We start from the raw sequence: 19,499 nt of genomic DNA on the forward strand, positions 1-19,499 counted from the left end.
TATGTATATAGCACATCATCTATATATAATGTTATCTATCTATCTGGGATCATATATATATTTCATTTTCTTTGTTTTATATATATTTCTTCCATATATAGACCATATCTAAATTACTATTGGCTGCCCCCCTCTAAAACACCACTTAGAGGCTCCCTCTCTTCTCTTGTATATTTGTGGTCTTGGGTTGCCATAACAAAATACCATACAGAGGACAACTTAAACAACAAATTTATTTTCTCCTGTTCTGGGTGCCAGAAATCTGACCTACAGAAGATAGCGGGTTTGGTTTTGTCTAATTCTGCTTGTCTTGGCTTACAGCTGTAGTTTTCTCACTGTGTACCCACCTGGCTGCCCACTGGCCGAATAGTTCTGTCCTGCCTTCTCTTCTTTCTATTGATTAGTGTTCACCTCTACGATCTCATTTTACCTTAACTACTCCTTTAAGGGTTTATCACCAGACCCAGTTACAGTAAGGGGTACTGGGGCTAAGAGCTTCAACAGGAACTCTAGGAAGTCATAATTTAATTGTATCTAATACAATAGCAACTGGAGTGGAGGTTCAGCTCTTCTGTAAAAAAATAGAGAGAGAGAGAGAGAGAGAGAGAGAGAGAGAGAGAGAGAGAGAGAGAGAGAGAGAAGAGCAGTCCTCCTCAAAAGTTGTCTCCCATGGATCTATGACATGGAGATATTTCACAAGGTGGTTAATGCCAGTGTTTTCTATAACTTCTCCCCTGAACGTTGCTACATGTTTTCTCTCATAAACTTTATAGCATTGTGCGTCTACAAATGACCACAAAGCTTTCCATGCTGGGATTATGATGTTTCATAGAATTTCTTAGCTTTAAGTGAGACTAAATTATGTTCTATATTGGTTGTTGCTTGAAGGATATGTTAAGTCTCACTTCTAAAACTGCCTCTTTATTAATTATGAACATTGCCCCACAGGTTTGCTCATTGGCCCAGTACTATTCTATACATAGGGAGAAAACATTGTTTTGATTTAATTTCAATTTTAATTTTTTGTATTACATAGAAATTAACATAGTAGTTAGTATCATGAAGTATATTGTTACCATATAAAATCTTGGAATATGAGGCATAGGCTTATATTGGCTGATCATCTGAAATAAGGAAGACAAAAATTGGGAATGGAAAAATCCCTGGAGATCTATATCATATAGTGATATGTATTTGGTAAAATTGTATATAACAACCTGGAAGGCAGATACGCCGAGCCTGCCAATTTAGAAAAAAAAAGCCTTTAGAGAGAGCCAGAATGTTTGTGTTTCTTTTCATTGCGTTTAGCAAGATGGCAAGAAGAAATAACCATGGGGAAAGCTAGGCTGATTACTAGCATTGCTACAAATGATGCAAAGTCTACTGCTTCTGGACTCTAAAGCCTCAGTAAGAAGACGGAAACAAAACGAAACAAGACAAAACAAAACAAAACAAAATAAAAAACCCAAACCACTGTTGTCTCTCCAAGTTTCCATAATACTTTTCACAATGAAGTTGACGCAGTGTAATTGACAAGATGAAATTAAATGGCACGCAATCCCTTTAGAATGAGAGGATGTTATGTTCTGAAGCCTTCCTCCCAGTCAACTAGCTTTCAAAAGAATTCAAAACTGAAAAAAAAAAAAAAAAAAACTAACCAAGGTCAGTGCAAACGTCTTAAGGGTATAATGTAAATTTAAAAGTATTTCTCTAAAAACCAACGACATTTGAATAAAGAGCTAAATCTGTGATCTGTAAGCCAAGAAATGCAGCTTCCCTGTGGCCCCTGCGCTACTCGGGAGTGATGTAGTCACGGACCCTGGCTTCTTTCCTTGTCCTCTTCTGGAAAAAGGACAGGGAGTTACTTCCCATCCTCTTGCACTGGCTTCATTTGAAGCTGCATTCTGAGCTGATGTGACTAAGAGGCTAAGACACCCGTCTGGGCATCTCCCAGTGATGTCATAGAGATCCACCTGTGATGGGGTACTGCCAAGAACTCCGGAGATCCCGCCACATTATGGCTTTGGCCATACCGAGAGCTCTCCACTGAGAACGTCAGGCAGAAGAGACCTGGGGCTGGTTGCCTGAGTACTGCCAGGGGAAACGAGAAGAGGAGCAAGCAGTACAGTTGTCCTTAGATATGTTTCGAAGTGATTGATGCTACTTGTAATAGAGTGCGGAAAAGTTCAAGGCGAAGGTCATTCTCTAAAGGAGTAACAGTTGTGATAATAAAATCGATACGTTTATTGATGAAGCAGAAATAATAAACGGGGAAGTTAGTATAGTAAACGGAAAAATGCATGCTTGCTCGCTACTTTTTTATGCTTCTTCAAAAAATGTCAAGTTATGTAAAGAACAGAGCTTGCTGAGTTTTGCCATTTATGTATGTAGGAGGTGTGGCGATAATACAAAACCTAACACATGGCAAGAAGGCTACACAGGAGAAGCATTTCTTCTAACACTCGATGTCAGAATGGAAGCCTGATGCTATTTATTTTAAGTTAAGATGCATGTGGTCCTTAAGTAACTATTAAGGAAATTGCTAAAATACATAGTAAGAATTATTAAATACACCCAAAAGTTACATTAAAAAAATTCCCTCATAGCTACAGCAAAAAGCAAAGGAGAGAGAAAGTATCAAAACACAAATAAATATGTATATAAAAATTGAAGTGGCAGACATAAACTATGGTATCATATAGTCAATATTAATTAAATAAATAATATGAGAAAAAAGTAAAGCTGGCATAATTAGATAAAAACTACTAAGATCCAACTAATTGCTACCAGAGGCTCATTTCAGATTCCAAGACACAAATAAGTTAAAAGTAAGCAGAAAGAGCAAAGGGGGTTGTTATGCAAATAGTAATCATGAGAAAACTGTAAAGTTTATACTAATGTTAGGGCAAACAGTCTTTATACGGAGTCCTTTAATGGCAATGCAGGTTCAATACGTTAGAAACATATGAAAAGCATATTGTTCAAGCACATCAGGATAAAGTACTGAAATAGAAGGTAATTTATTTTCAGAAACCATAGCAGTAAAGATAATCAGGGAGCAATGGAAACTTCATCACCTCACTTCCGCGATTGCTAGAGCAACAGTCAGAGGCTCAACAAGAGGCTGGAAGAACATTGTGGTCTCCACCTCGCAGAATAGCAGATATCTGGAGAAGACGCCAGGACAGCAGAAGATGCTTTTTTTCTCAAGTGCGCGTGGAACATTCCTTACAACATTAGACACAAAAGGAAGCTTAGTTCATCTACAAGGATTAAAAATACGACGTATGTTCTATGACCATGATTAAACGAGTTTGAAGTAAGTTGATAAACAAAACCATGTGAATACCTAAATAACACACTCTTCAGTTACCCGTGTCAAACAGTGAAAACCAAAATTATATTTAAAAAGCCCTCGAAATATGTCAGGGGTCCTTCTAGCATATACACAAAAGTATGCTCTTTCTTGGGTATCTTCCCCAACTCCCCCCGACCTCTCTTGTATCCTTCCATCCCTAGCCCCCCCTTACCTTAATGTTCTCTCTGCTGTTATTTCATCCCTTCCAAAGCCTAGTCCTTCCTTGTTTCCCCCTTCTTATTTTATGACCATTTCTTTTCTATTATTTTTAAATATAGGTATTTATGGCTGTAAATTTTCCTTTTAGAACTTCTCTCAATGAGCCACACAGCTTCTGGTACCTGGCATTTTAACCGTCACTCAATTTTAGGAATTTTTAAGTTCTCACATGATGTCTTTAATAAGCCCCTTAATAATTTGTTCAATGTCCCTGAATTTGTATATCTTTTATTGTTTCTTTGCTCTTAATAGTTTTTCAATTGAAAATGGATAAAATGGAAAACATTCTTTCAAATTTTCTTATATCTGTTAAGACACAGTATGTGTTCTAAAAAGGTGGCCTAATTTACAGCAAGTTCGGCGAACTTCCAAGAAGAATATATTTCTGTTGTTTTGGGTAAAATATTTGTAAAATGTGTTTGACCTATATTGTCATTTAATTTTAATATCTTTTTTTAAATTTTGTCTGTGAGTGAGAGTTGGGTATTTATTGAAATCTCTCATTATTGTATTTATCCCAGTCTATAACTTTACACCAAAACTGGCCATTTTTTAAAGTTAGGTACACTAATATTTAGTGGGTATATGTTTAGAATTGTACTATTTTATTAATAGATTAGAGCCTTTCTAACTGTAGAAAGACATATATGGGAGTTTCTAATCTTATAAAGCAAGGATTCTATCTATTTATCTATTTATCAACTCTCAAAATTAATTTTAAGGCATCAAATTGAAAATATCCTTGAAAAGACACACCAAAGTTGGACAATATAATGAACAAATTGCAATACTGGTTTTAGAATAAGCATAGAGCTATGGAGTCCACTTAAGTTTTCAGAAATAAACCCATTTCAATGGTTTACTTAATTCAACAAGGAAAAATTTGTTTTTAGAAATCATCCTGAGACAATAGATGTTACAAAATATGTGTGCAAAATAAAGAAATTGCATGCTGACTTCACAGGGCATCAAAGAATCAACCAAGGACTTATCAAATGTCCAAACCTAAGTTTTAAAACCTTAAGTCGCTCAGAAGATGGGCATAAGTGTCAGAGCCTTAGACTTGACAGTGAACTTTCAGTTATAAAACCAAAAACATGAGCAACAGAAGTAAAAAAAAAAACCAGCATATAAATGTGACTTAAAACTGGCTTTAAGGTAGTGAAAAGGTAACCTATAGTGGACAAATAATGTCTATCTGGTAAGGGAGTTGAATCTAGAATACATAAAGAAGTCTCAAAACAACATAATAAAAAAGACCCAATTTCAAATAATGGTCAAATAAATGTAATAGACCATCTAGTAAAGAGATATACAAATAGATAACAAGCACACAAACAACATTCTGTCTTATTAGCCTTCAGGGAAATATAAGACAACAATTGCAAAAAAGGCACTACTTCATAACCAACTCGGAGGGCCATATTAAAATGTCAGATAATAGCAAGAGAAAGAGGGGGAGAGTATAACTCAGAATCCTCATACACTAGGAGGAGGTTATAAATTAGTGCAGCCTCATCCTGGTATGAAAACACCCCGGTAATTCTTCAAATGCTTAATTACAGAGTAACCCTGTGATGGGGTGACCTTACTTCCTGGTACGCATCTTAGAGAAATGCAAAGACATGGTCACAGGAAAATATTGCACATGAATGTTTCCAGCAACATTGCTTACAGTAGGCTGATATAAAATTGAGAGGATGGAAGTAAGGTGCACTATTTGTCCGTGAGGTAGTAAAAATGTTCAAAACTAGCTGTGATGATTGTTGAAAAAAACACAAAAATTAAAAATCATATAATTATAAAAGTATATAAATTATCTATTATAAATATAATATATTTAAATTATAAAATCATATAAATCATCTATCAATGGTGCTAATATAAAAAAATGCATGTGCTAACATCTCACCTAGACATACTGCTTCAGTTGCTTTCATGTAGATAGATCAGGATGAAGAAACGGCATGGGCATTAACAGAAAAAATAAGATAACAAAAACTTAATATGAGATGCCAAAGGCTTAACTCACAATCTTTAAATTGTGATCACTGACTGGTGTAACTGAATGAAAATATATACCACAACTGTCTAAGATTTTAATAGATGTACCTTTTCCAACAGATCAATAGTTACTGCTTTACAGGATCCTTTTTCCAATTAATTAATTAGTTAATTAATCAATTATCTAAAGTGAATTATGTTTTCACTTTACATCCAGATCCTCTCCTCTCCTCTTTTCCCAGGCTACCCTCACACAGCCCTTCCCCCATCCTTCTCTTCCTTTCTTCTCTGAGAAGGGGGAGGCCTTGTTTTGATGTTCATTCTTTTACTTACTTTAAGTCCTTTTTAGGGTTTGATGAAGATGGTGGTATACCGTCCCTGGGTACCAATCCACAGTGGCACATCAAGTCACTCAGGACTAGGCACATCCTCTTCCACTGAGACCAGCCCATGTATGCTCTTTGGTTGGTGGTTCAGCCTCTGGGAACCCCAAAAGTCTATGCTAGTTGATCCTGTTGGTCTTCTTGTGGCGTTCCTATCTTCTCTGGGTCCCGCAATCCTTCCCCCAGCTCTTCCACAAGACTCCTGAGCTATATCTAATATTGATCTGTGGGTCTCTGCATCTGTTTTAGCCAGCTGCTAGGTGGAATCTCTCAGAGGACAGTTATGCTAGGCTCCTGTCTACAAGGATAATTGAGTATTATTAATAATGTCAGGGATTGGCTTTTGTCCATCGATTGATTGGTCTCAAGTTGGGTCAGTCATTGGTTGGCAACTTTTGAGTTGAAGGCTTTGAGGGTGTGTTGGGTTACTTATTTCTTTACTGGGACCCACCCTTGGTTATAGGATATGACTACTTTAGGTTCCATATCCCCCTGCTAGGAGTCTCCACCAGAGTGACCCCTAAAGACCCTCTGGAGCCTCCCCCATGCCCGGTTTCTGACATGTCCTAGAGGTTAGAGGTTCCCCCCACTGCTGTGGATTTTTGATTACTCCCACAGCTCTCCATAGATATTTATACACTTGATGGCCCTACCCCAGTTACACTCCTTAATCCCTCTGCCACCTACTTTGTTCCATCCACCTCCGACGACTATTTTCTTTCCCCTTCTGAATGAGGTTCAACCGCCCTTCCTTGGGCCTTCCTTGTTATTTCCTTGTTTCTTCAGGTCTGTAGTGTGGTTATCTGTATTAGGCCTCAAAAATTGCCTCCCCTTACTTAAATAATTCTCAACATTGAATTTCCTCCTGTATCTGCTGAGTGGGTTATATGTTTATCTCTGAGTATACATTTTCCCTTTTCGATTCATATATACTCTATAGATAAAGGACTTAGTTCTTTGACTGTTTAAGGTGTAGAGAGAATTCTATCTTGAGTTTTGCTTCTTTCTTCTTGCATTTCTGGTGGCTTCTTTTCTGGAACTCTTAGCTGAATTCATGATGTGTGTGTAATATATATTTTATTAATCTGAGAAACAAAAGTATTGCTCTCTCAGAAGTTTAAGCACAGTGAGTGGGACAGGCTGGACAAGTACAGATTATGTCTAATATGTTTTCTTTCCTCATGCTGTACATTTTGGAAGTAACAATTTTTATGTGTGAAGGAGAAGAAATGTATTTATATCTGCAACAGTCAGTTTGGATTTGCAGACCTTTTAATAGATTTTTGATTACCATTCAATAAAATTGGTGGATAATTGCAGAACTAACTGATAATAATCTGCTACACATGACCTATATACAGCTTTAATTTGGTTCTCATTTCATATCAGTAGTATATTGTAGCATTTCCCCCAATCTTTCAACTTGGAATGCTAGAAAAATTTCTGGAAAATATTTACAAAAAAAGAGAGCATTACTTATTTAAATAATTTATTTTTCAATCAGGAACATCAGTGTGATGATTAATACATTGCATTCATTTTTTTCCTTTTTAAGAAACTTGGAACAAAGAGGTTTGCATGATATATATATATATATATATATATATATATATATATATATAATCATTTAGGTGTTGAAGTCTGAGCCTACATGTGTAAGAGAAAAATTCAAAGGCTCCATAATTAGTATGTCAGTCTAGGAGGAGCAGTGGGATGCGGGGGTGGGAGTAAATGCATCTACCTGATGTTCATGCAGGGAAAGAGGAAATTAGTCAGTGCAGAAGAAATGATCCAGCTTTCCTATCTTCTTCCTTTGAGTTCATGCCAAAACAAACAGGTATATCCGTGAGTATCTCCATCTGGAGGTGTGGAAAGTGTAGGTTAAGTGTGCTGGGCGGCAGAACATTTTGAGAGAGGAAGTCTGAAAGGCATATTAGCCAGGAAGGCCAAACTTGTATCTCTCTGCTGTGCTGATATTTTCTGCATGGAATGAAAGCTTGCCACGGAACACTTCCATCTCTTAGTTTCTCTCTTGATTAAAGAGGATTGACAGATGTCCCCTTTACACTTCCTCTATTAATATGACATATTATACTGAAGATAGAAATGCCACACCAACTTGTACGCATCTAGGGAAAACGAGACAGGCACCAGTTTTTCCAGAGATGCTGATTCCACTGTCGCTATCGTAAGATTTGGATATTTTGGTCTAGGGATAAAAGCTCTCTGGAGTTTTTTTTTTCTTAGACTGCTCTTCAAGTCCTTCCAATAACATTCGGTCAGTTCTGTTCTTTTTCATGTACATTGGACCAGTGAGGACTTCCACTGTGACAAAATTTGTTGGAAAGTGCCACTTTTTATTTTTTATTTCTAATTTAAAACTCTGGATGACTCAAGGGTCAAGGATGGGAAGGAATGATCTTTTTCTCTAGACTTTTTTTTTTTTGCCCTGCATTTTCTTCCTTGTTCAAAGTTATTACTGAATCATACAAGAGGGGAAATCCAAGGTTTTCCAGAGGATACTACCTGTATACTGTATGGGAAGTGAGAAAGTTTTAGTTTAATTATAGAAACCAATTGGCATTTTAACCCATAATTTTATTACTTTGAAGTAAAGAGAATGGGTCTATGAATGAGGAAGTTTGCTGGTCATAATGGTCAAATATTGGTAGGAGCTGTTTCTGGTTGAGATGATTTTGTTGTTGTTGTTGTTGTTGCTGTTTTTGAGATGCTGAGCTGAGGGCCTGTCACAGGTTGGGCATTTCTCCTATTCAGCCATAAATCCAGCGTGTTCTGCATTTTAAAAACAAATTCTTGGATGACTGGGAGGCCTAGGGAAAGTAGTGAAAGATTCTGTCATGCTTCCAGGGGCTTCTGTTTAAAGGGAGGGAATGCCTTCCAGGAGTCACTAAGCCTAGCTGCAGTGCATTGTTTCAGACACATGAAGCGGACCCACACACTCAGAAGGTATAGCAAAAGGACCTAGAAAAATATAAAATGAGAAACACTCTAGATACAGTAGATGTTTGTGGCAGGAGGCCAAGATTGGCTGAACGTAAAGGAGAAAACAAAACCCTGTGAAATAATTGTGCATTCATTAATTGTGCACTGAGGTCCATATCCTTGAAGTGGACAGAGCATGCTTTAGTGGCTCAATCACTGAAAGGTTAGAAAACAGTGTCAGAAAGAGTGAGGGTAACTCAGATTGGAAGGTACGAGGTAAAGTTTAGAATGCGTGCTTCAAGATATGAAGCCTCCATCTAGCCTCAGACCCAGAGGAACCTGGGCTCTTTCTGGGGCTCATCTGTCACAGGTTAGATGTCTTTGATATTCAACAACCTTGGCCTTAATTGTCTCTTCAACAAATTACAAATGATCGCCGTGTTTACGTGGTAAGATGGTTGCGATTATTAAAGGTAATCAAGAAATGGTGAGTTTACTATTATTGTGATTACTGTATGACTTTCAACTTGGAGAATAGTGGTAGTGTTCTACAAGTGGCACAGAAGGCTTTTAAACCATTGAAAGAACACTCTAGTACAGAGACTCCTTTGATTTCCTTCACTAGCTCGAAATATTGCAAAAGCGATTATTAAACAATGTCTCACTGAAGTACTCTTGCAGTGTGAATATGGCGGGCCTGTTAACATTTTGTTACATTCTGTGTGACTTAAACTTTCTTTAGGGAAAGGATGTTCACAAAGTAAGTGTAAGGCAGATCAAAGAATAGTCTGAGCAAAATCAAGTCATGTTTCAACTCTATTATGCATGTGGTACGTGTGTGCCCATTGACACTCATTGTGCCTTCTGAGTTTTTCTCTGTGGGTATAAGAACATGTACTCTGTGGCAATGGAATGTCAGGACTTAGTTATGTCAGTAGTCTGTAGTTCAACCTTAACAACTAGATGAGTGTTTAAGGAAGAAATGAAAAACAGGATTGTTGTTGTTGTTACTGTGAAGGTTTTAATTCTATCTGGTCGAAATGAGAAGTAGCTAGAGAATTGAGACAAAAATATCCGGGAGAAGTTCACATTAATAGCCTTGAGTATTTAATTGATTTAGTGTCATTTAGCTTGCAAAGGCAGGATTGACTTCACAGGAATTTGTAGTTTGTAATATAGATACTGCACCATCTATGAGCTGCTAGAAAATTCGACTTTGCCCTTTCCTAAATTTTATTATTTCAAAACTATTAGTCATAACAAGGCACTTATAGTTCAATGTGATTTTCCTTCTTTTTCTTTCCCTTTTAAAAAAATGCAGTTTTAAGCGTAATAAAGCTTCTCCTGCTGTAAATTCTCTTTTTTTTTCCCAAGGGAAGATTAATTTGTAAATATGCTAATGGATTTGTATAATATTATACTTTCCCAAGAAAAATTATATTACTTCATATGAATGAACACATCTATCTTCTTCAGCTTATAAACCAATGGTTTAAAAAAAAGCCCAAACGTTTGCCTACTATGTGTCTTCTAACGAACATGACTGCAGGCACAGCCACAAACTTGGCATTTTACCGCAAATTTATTGGATGAAAAATTTCAACCTTTTTATTGAGTTTTTCCTCATTTAGCTGTATTTGAATTCTCACTAATAAAATGCAAGCCCTCTTACAACAAGGTGAACGAGGAAACACTGTGCTCAAAATAGAAGGGCCTTCTAAACAGGAAGTAGGTCCAGAGGAACAAATGTTTGGTTCAAAAGTGTTATTGGTGGTGAGGACGCTGTAATGGAGATGTCGCCAAAGGCGGATCTCATTAAAACAGCAGTATGAGTTCTTAGGTTAGACAATGTGCTAAGGGGCTCCTCCGTTCAGGCAGGTAGCCATTACAGATCAGCCTGATACTTTGCAGAAGAAACTTAATCCTGTTTTTTTTTTTTTAAGGTGTTTGCGTATTACTTATTTTCATCAGCTCGTTCATTCCATTGCATAAATTACATCTTGAAGTTAGGCAGATACCTGGTGTCCCCTGACAGTATCTTGAGATGCCCTCCAGAATGTCCCTAGGGCATGCCCTGCAGACTGAGGTGGGATTTACTTAGCCATTTCTTTCTAAGGGACCTGATGAAACTCTAAAGAGAAACAAGCAAGAGACTAGAGGGCCCTACGCTGAGAATTAACGCTGTAGTCTAACGAATACAACTAAATATGAATTATTCCGGTGCTGTTCCTCCCGCCCCCAATAATTAGATACATTGTACTCGCAAAGCACTTTTTAACTAGTAACTTGAAAAAAAAAGTCCTCACTCAAGGGAAAATTTTTTATAGATTGTCAAGGATAATTATGGTGGTTGTCTCATTTTCAAATATTTTCCAGAAAAGAATATTAGAGCCTTCTGCATTAAGAGGAGAAACGGGATCTGCTCGGTGCTCCCACGTAGGGATGCTTGGGACACGATTTAGGAAAGAGCCTGAATTCTTGGGGTCTAGGTTTCATTATCTGGGGCCTACTGCCTGCTGCGCTGTCTGCCACCGAGCGGTGAGTTTGCGAGCTTGCTTTCATTGTTTGCGATAGAAATTCATTTTAAACTACTTTAAGCTGCATGGTGGGCGGGAAGTAAAAACAAATGGGCTTGGGTAATTTCAAGTCCAGAAATATAGCTAGAATCAAACACAGTTCTCCCACGGCGCTCACAGCATATCAGTAGGCACTGGTGGCGTCCATCTCTTCCTTACTGGTTCCTACATCTGCTTTACTGTTAGTATTTGGTGATCAGTGGCGACCCACAAGTCTGGGCATACATTGAGCTTCTGTTTTCTAACAGTCCCAGCAACCCTTAGGGCTGTTGTTGTGTATGCCAGATCGGGGACTTAGAACAGAACTAGAGTATACAACAATTCCACCCGTTCCAAGAAGATGGGGTGTGAGAATGCAAGTTCCTTACGGGAGAAGATTTTCTGATAGAAGAAGAAGGATTGTATGATATTCAGGTGAAGGAATCCACCTTCAGTGGTGACTGTTATGAATGGAAGTATTATGACATAATAAAGAGCTAGGAAAGGAACTTAAGGGACAAAGCCACCCAAAGGGACATTTTATTACACATGAAGAATACTTGGGGCATTCTTTGTTGACGCCATGCCTTTTGATCATAATTGAATCGACATGTTGCTATGTGGGTCTCTGTAGCAGAAAAACCAAAACAGGAGTATCCTTACTTCTGAGTAATTTTGTAACACTAGATTCACTAGTTTTTTTGTTTTGTTTTGTTTTGTTTTGTTTGTTTTTGTTTTTCCTAGTTAGAATCAAGTCTCTCCCAAGGCAGGTACCAGCGTACTCACTTTTCTAAGCATGTTGTATAGAGTTGGACTCAAAGCAAACTCTAAGTACATAATGATGGATTCATTTCAGCTGCCCAGAATGCTTATCACACTGAAGGGTTTGGAGGGAATTTTCTGAGCTCCCAATCCCGAGAGCTGCACTTGTTTCTCATCTTCCCATATCACTTGAGGGGACTGAATATGTCCTTTCAGCGTGCCTCCAGCTTTCTGTGCTTTCTCTCACACCACCAACGCTGTCTGGCAGAGACTGGAACCACGCTGCTGTCTTTCCTCCATATCGAAGGGCTGTGCTGTGCAAAGTATCGCTTCACGCTGCTTTTCTGATCTGCTTTGCATAACTGCCTGGAAAAGAGTACTTCTGTGGATAATCCAAAAGAGGGAGATGCATTGAACACTATTTTACTTGGGCATATTTCATGGGTTAAATGCATTAAAATTCTATTACAGTGAAATTCTATACAAGGGGCACATTTTTCAAATCCTGACAATGGACATCTAGCTTAAGAGCATATTTGATACACTCTAATTAGAAAGCAACCAAATAGTTAGGATAGTTGCTTTAAAATGTAGGATTTTAGTGGTCTGTGAGAGTTCTTGATTCAATTTTTAGAAGGGGCCTCAGAGATAATATAGTCCAGGGATAGAAAATAGATTCATCTCGTGTGCCAAATTTGATCAGTTGGTGGTGGTTGCCTGGAGAGCTGTGCTAAGAAGGAATTTATGGCGAAGTCCAGACTCAGTGGGGAAAAGTGCAGGGATAGATTTTTTCTTTCACGTCTACCACGGTTGACGAAAGAGAGAGCGGTACCATATGTACCACGTACTTGCCGACTCGACACAGTCTCCCACTTTTACAAAATTAGAAAAGTTAGTCTAACGTTACATTCCTAGTTAGCAGAAGTGCCCAGTCTTTTTAGCTTAGTATTTCCCCAAAGCTCTTTCCAAATGGATTAAGCGACATGCACTGTAAAAGCACTCAGACAGAGTCTTATACACCAGTTTGGCAAATTCGTGCTACGTTTGACATTTTGCTCAGTTATGCATTCCCCTCCTTACCAAGGAATCACCAAATATTTATTGAGCATGTAATATGTGCTAGGTAGTGCTTGGCATTGTCGATAAGCTTGGGAAGCAGTAGTTGATCATTCTTTTTCTGTTGGAAAAGAGGTGGTAGATCGTGTTGTCATTTGTCTCTCCCATAATGCTTTGCTTCCTCTCCTGACCAATTTATTCCTGCCTTGGTCCTAAAAGTTACTGCACCTAGACACTCGAGAGCCACAGACATTTTATCCTGGGCGTTTTGTCACTTTCATTTGCAAAGCTCTGGCCTTGGAACTTTGATAAATCTTATGAAAATGGAATTATATTCAAATGAATCCGGCAGCACATAATGGACCTGGTTTTTTTTAATAACAGGTGTCTAACGTGTGCACGCGACAAGTAAAATATGCTGATGCAAATGGATGATCGCATGTGCAAAAATATGCAGATTAATGTGCAAGCAGATGTTCCAATAATTTCCCATTATTGCGTGCCATTACACTTTGTGAATGCACAACTGCGTATTTTGTATACAGACGCATGTGCGTCGTTTGTATTTCTTGTGTGCACTTTGTACAGTCTTTGCAGAGATTGCTGTCTCACAACACTCTTCACTGGGAAGCTTTAACCTTCCAGTGCATTTTCGGTTCCCTGAGAGAGCTCTCTGCACGAAGAAGAAAACACCATGGCCTACCATTAGAAAGCTCAATATCAGCAGAAGATAAATGCTAATTTTTATCTGCCTCTCTTTGTTAGAAGTGTGGTCCTTTCCTATCAATACAGCTTTTGATGTCAGTGTAATAAAATGTGAAATCTGTGCAGATTCTCAAACTGTCAAAACAACAGTACGTCCTTAAAACTTATCTAGCTCTTCTTCGTAAGTATTTAATGCTGTGTTTGGTTGGTTTTTCTTACATCTCTGTTCCCACGGAGCTGCTGGTGCTCAGAGATAACCCTATGAAATATGGCTTCCATTGTGAGCAGAGGAAAACTTGGTTTTAGGGTGGACTTTTGTGAAGTTTTTCTTGTTTCTGGACGATTTTAGATATGAGACCAAGTATTAAAAAATAAAATAAAGGAAGAACTTCACTTTTGTATCAAGATATTTTCTTTCAGATTGCTGCACTTCCGTGGCTTAGCTGGCCTGGCCTGCTCTTTGTGTTTGAAGGAGGATGCTCAGTGGACTTCTCTTGCTTTCTCTGGGCTGACGACACACCGCATTTAAAATGCATTCCAAAGAACCCATTTTAAACATAACATTTTATTATTTTGTCATTTTCCTTCAACTGAGTGTGACATTATTTGTTCAAGACCTCCGTATATCATTTCATGTATTAGACATTTTCTATTGTCACAATTATTTTAAAATTATTTTCCAAGGGAACATTAAAATGCCTCCTGTCTCCCCAATCCAGACCCAATATGTATCATGTTTAAATAGAATTTAAGTACCCAGTCATTTTGTGCTCATAGAGGGGAGAAGCACGCAGGCTCACACACACACACACGCGCGCGCGCACACAAACACAAGCACACAAACACATGCACACGCACACGGGCGCATAGGCACACATGCACACACGTACACACATACACAGGCACGCACGCACGCACGCACGCACGCACGTACAGCCACTAGAAAACACTGAAAAGAGTTTCCTGTTTCCTAGGGTGAGGGGGTGGGAAAGTTCGGTGAATCATCCTTCATCCAACTAGCATGAAGGTTCTGAAACACAATGTTTCACATTTTCCCCAATTTAAGACGTGTAAGTTTGTGCATGGAGGTGGTGGTGGGGGTTCAGTTAGTTTGGTCGATATTACTGTAAACGTACTTAACACAGAGATTATGCTGGAGAATTGTATCTGAGATGGAGTCTTTCGTTTGTAATCTGTGAAGGAAAGTTGTGCAATTTTCCCATGCTGCAATGTGCAGTGAAGCTCAGATAACAGTTAAATGCTTGCTCCCTTTGGAGGTGCCCTTCCCGCCAGGGCTACTTATTATTACGAGTTCCAAAGCATTAAATCTAAAGGCCCATCAGCTCACATCTTACAGCCTTGCCTGTCTGTGGACAGGACCCTGTCTGTCTGTTTCCTCTACTGCACCACTTTGTTTGTACTACTGTAATCATTTCGCTGGCCCAGATCTGTGTGGGTGTGCTGGCAGCCTTACAACAAAGTTACATGGGAACAGAGTTAAGGTTGAATATTTATTAGAAGAAGCCATCTGGCGTCAGGCTGTCTGTACAGGGGGGCTCGGTTCTTTAGTAGGCTCTCCTCTTTCTCTGTAACTCTTCCTCCCTCTCTCTTTCCTGTTCTCTCTCCCCCTGCTCCTAATTTCACAGTTCTGAAAAAGTTGAATGTGCCTCTCTGACCCATTAATTTTGGCCTTTATAATTGTACCCTTAAAACAAAAACAAAAACGGCAATACACTCGATCAGTCTGTTTTTCTTTTCTTTTTTTCTCCTTCCTCTCTTTTACTTCATTCTCTCTCTCTCTCTCTCTCTCTCTCTCTCTCTCTCTCTCTCTCTCTCTCTCCTGTTCTGATACCAGAATGATCTGTCAAAGGCCAGTAGGCAGTCCCAGAGGGACAGTGGCTTACATGGCCCTACATGCCTACATGTTGTTTTAAACACCCGTTTTCTGCCTCTGCTTTTTCTTATACTTTTACCTTCAGCCCAGCAAACTAATATCAGAAGCCCCTCTCTCCAGAGCCAGTCTGAGGTCCACACACGCAATCGCATGCCTTCTTAGAGAATACGTCTTTCTTTTAGCCTTTTCCCGTTTGCCGAACCTCAGCTGTCTGAAATTGCTTTCTAAATCATCTTCACGACGGTTAAGTTTTTCATTTACCATGTTTCTGTGAGTCGGTTGCTCATTTTCCTCCCCTGGGACTGCCTCTGTTTTCTTTTTCCAGCATTGAAGCATACTCTCTCTCTCTTTCTACCTCTGTAGGCCCCCAGCACACGCAGCCTCTGCTGTTCACCTCTGTCCCGTTAATACCGTGGTCAGCTCCAAGTGTGGTTTACAAGATGCCATTAACACCAGCTTGATTGAGTGATGGCAGTGTTAAAACACGTGTGTACGTGACTCATGAATCCAGGGGTGGTGGAAGGTTCCTGGTTTGTTGTATCTGAAAATCCATTCAGATGTGGGAACAAGAATTTTGTGAATGCACAGGAGGCCTGTCATTCTTGCTTTGCTTATTGTGGGATGACAGCCCATGTGTGAGTTATCAGTCAAGTCCCCGCAAGCTAACTTCTCCTGTGGTCTGCAGTGTGGGAAACTGGCCAGAGAGATCCCAGGGTGCGGTTGCAGTATGGAGGAGAGGATTTCTGTCGGGTCTGATGAATCTGGAGTCAAGCATTTACCCTGATATTGGAAAGGTGAAAGTTTATTTGTCTCATTTTTAATGACGCAGGGAGAGAAATCATCCCGGGATTCAGATGGGAGAGATTAAAAGATCGACGTAGTCTGAAAACATCAAGTGAAGATGGGCTATTAGAAATCAAAAGAGTTGATCAAACCTGGGTCAAAGTCGGCTTAATAACCACGACCTCTGTTTCATTGTAGGGATGGCTGTGTTTTTTTAATGAACCTGATTTCACAGGTTCTCAGGTGGGCTGTGGTCTAGCTAGTCAGCAGAGAGGCCTCATTTCAGGCAGCTTCAAATGCCTCGTCATTTCTGAATGAGTTTCAGCTCCAGGAGATTTCAGTGCTGGAAGAATTGCAATAAGCTATGAAACTTTATCCCTTCTCAAGACTCTCCCAAATCTCCAGGGAGCTCTGGCTTCCAGGGTAATGGTAATCACGCTGCTCACTTAGGGAAGGAAGGTGCCACCTCAGGGGTCACATGACAATACCAGAGAGGTTAAGTCAACTTCCAGCTGAGGTTTTACAGATATGTTTGGGATCTTGGAATGATATTACCATATTATTGTGCTTTTACTGTTGTTGCTTTTGGCTCAGGGCTGGGGGGACAGCCTTGTGTAACAGATTTATCCAGGGAGTGTTTCACCTGATCCAAGTAAGATGGGGTCCCAATGTCATCCCTGTTTGGGTTTAATGGATAAGAAACATCTCAGAGAGAAATGTTGTTGGTATTCGGAGACTTTTATTTATCTTTAGTTTTTGAAAGACTTAGGAAAAGAAACCAACACGCAACCTCAGGGGAGATGAGCATAGATTGAGAGTAATGTTATTAAAATAAGAGAGAGATTCAGGGAAATGACTGATCATTTGATGCCTTTTCCCCTCAGAACTCTGCCAAATAACAGACTTACCTGATTCATATACCACTGGGAGCTCTAATTGTGCCTATTTTTAAAGAACGTATGCATGCACCTATGTTTTCCTGCAAAGACTTAATTGGATAAAGAAATAGCTTTAACCCTGATGCTCACCCCCATCACTAAGATCTAATTATGGATTAGTCACTCATAAATCATACAGAAAGTAACCAGTTTTTTTTCTGTTCTAGACACCTCCTTTTAAAAGAGAAATCGCCTTGTACAAGCAGTTTTCTTAAAGAAAAGATGGCTTACTGCCTAAGAGGGGTGACCAGCTCTGCTCTAAGGATTTAAAAATATCACTCATGAGATCAACACATCATTTTGTAAAATGAAATATATAAATATGAAAATGGTCAAGGTGTTAGTTTTATGCCTGGAAATCCATTGAGTTATTCCCTAACATCTAAGCATTCACCATGTTTAAGATACAATGGCATATTTTAAGTTACAGTCTTTGTTTTTGAGACCCCTGCAGTACAGCCTCTAAGATAGCATTTTTTCACTTATGGCAGTGAATGGTACTAAGTAACTGTTAATTGCGATAAAGGCAAGGAGCGTGTGGTAATCAGAAGGAGAGGATACTCTACTACATATACAAATATAGCATACATGGGTATAGTATAGTAAGTACATATTAATATACATGCTAGTACATATAATAGAACTATGAATACAGCAGTTTTGTGGTTTTTAAAAAGGTTTCTGTGTTTCAGAAATGGAAACCTAGAAGTCATGCATGCCTTCATAGTACATTTGAATAAGAGCAAAGGACAAAGAAGGGCAGAAAATAACTGGGAACTTTTTAATATGTAGGGAAAGAGCATTTACTTAATTTGAAGCGTATTTGGGCAACATCAAAGGGAGAGTGATAAAATCATACTCCGGATGTTCCAAGATGAATTCGTTCCTGTTTTAACTATCAGGTTGGGGCTGGAAGAAGTTAGATCTTGGTTTTATTCTTATAGAATCCACCTAAGTTACTAAGGCAAAGGGGCTATAGGAGTTGGAGATAAGAGGCAGGAAGTGTAACGCTATGAAAAGAAATGTTAAATAGACTTTGGATAGGAATGAGGCAAAAACTCAGAACTGGGCATGCATAGAAGTTGTGAGGAACTAAATCGGACAAGGAGTGTCCCACCAGGAAAGAAAAGCTAAGAGTAAAGTTAATACGTTGATTTTAGTTGAGTTTGGCATGTATGGATAATCTCTAAGAAGCTCTCTAGGTTGTAGATGATGAAAAATGGGAGAATAGGATTCCCAGGAGATATGACATATGGGCACTGGGGACTGTCCGGAAGGACAGAGGTAACACCTGAAGGTATGGAAGCTGGAAGAATTTTCAAAGAAGTGAGGAGGGACGGCCAGTCAGTGATGGCAACAGGGCTCTTCCGTCAGTGGAGTGGGATGGGAGCTATTGGAAATGTGACAAGGACGGCAAATGGTGGGAAAGGTTGACAGATTTCTTCTTTCCACAAAATTGGCAGTTACAGGTGAGGGGAAGTACGTGCTAGCTCCAAGAACAGAACATGTTGTTTAAAAATGCATTAAAATCAGTTTTTAAATCACATGCACAATGCTAGGTTAATTATGGCATTTCAAAGAAAGTTTCTTTTTGACTGCTGGCCATGTCTCTCTCCCTACTGGCTCACCTTTGGCAACTTCTCCCTCACCTGCTACAGTTTCCAAGAGATCTCGGCTCCGTCGTTGGCAGAACAGACAAAATATCCAGGTGAGAAGCTGCCTTTGAGACCGTGCCTGTTTTCAGAGGTAAAAAAAAAATTCTTTCCAGTTATTCCATAGGATTTTAAAATGAATAATACATATATGTAAATGTATGCGTATATACACATATATTTTCAAGTCCACAAATACAGCCTCCTCAGTAATGAAACAGAAGGCCATAAGTTTGAAAGAGAGCAA

At 39.0% G+C, this 19,499-nt stretch overlaps 1 long non-coding RNA gene across 1 annotated transcript; it reads left to right on the forward strand.

Annotated features, from left to right (window-relative positions):
* Positions 1-1,977: 1,977 nt before the first annotated feature.
* Positions 1,978-17,930, forward strand: LOC108350369 (uncharacterized). Its single transcript, XR_015684326.1, has 5 exons — positions 1,978-2,197; positions 3,031-3,319; positions 11,284-11,445; positions 16,565-16,673; positions 17,768-17,930. It is a non-coding gene; the product is annotated as an uncharacterized LOC108350369 (long non-coding RNA).
* Positions 17,931-19,499: the final 1,569 nt, after the last annotated feature.

Source organism: Rattus norvegicus, chromosome 3 (assembly GCF_021556685.1).
Source record: "Rattus norvegicus strain SHRSP/BbbUtx chromosome 3, alternate assembly SHRSP_T2T, whole genome shotgun sequence".
Classification (NCBI taxonomy): Eukaryota; Metazoa; Chordata; class Mammalia; order Rodentia; family Muridae; genus Rattus; species Rattus norvegicus.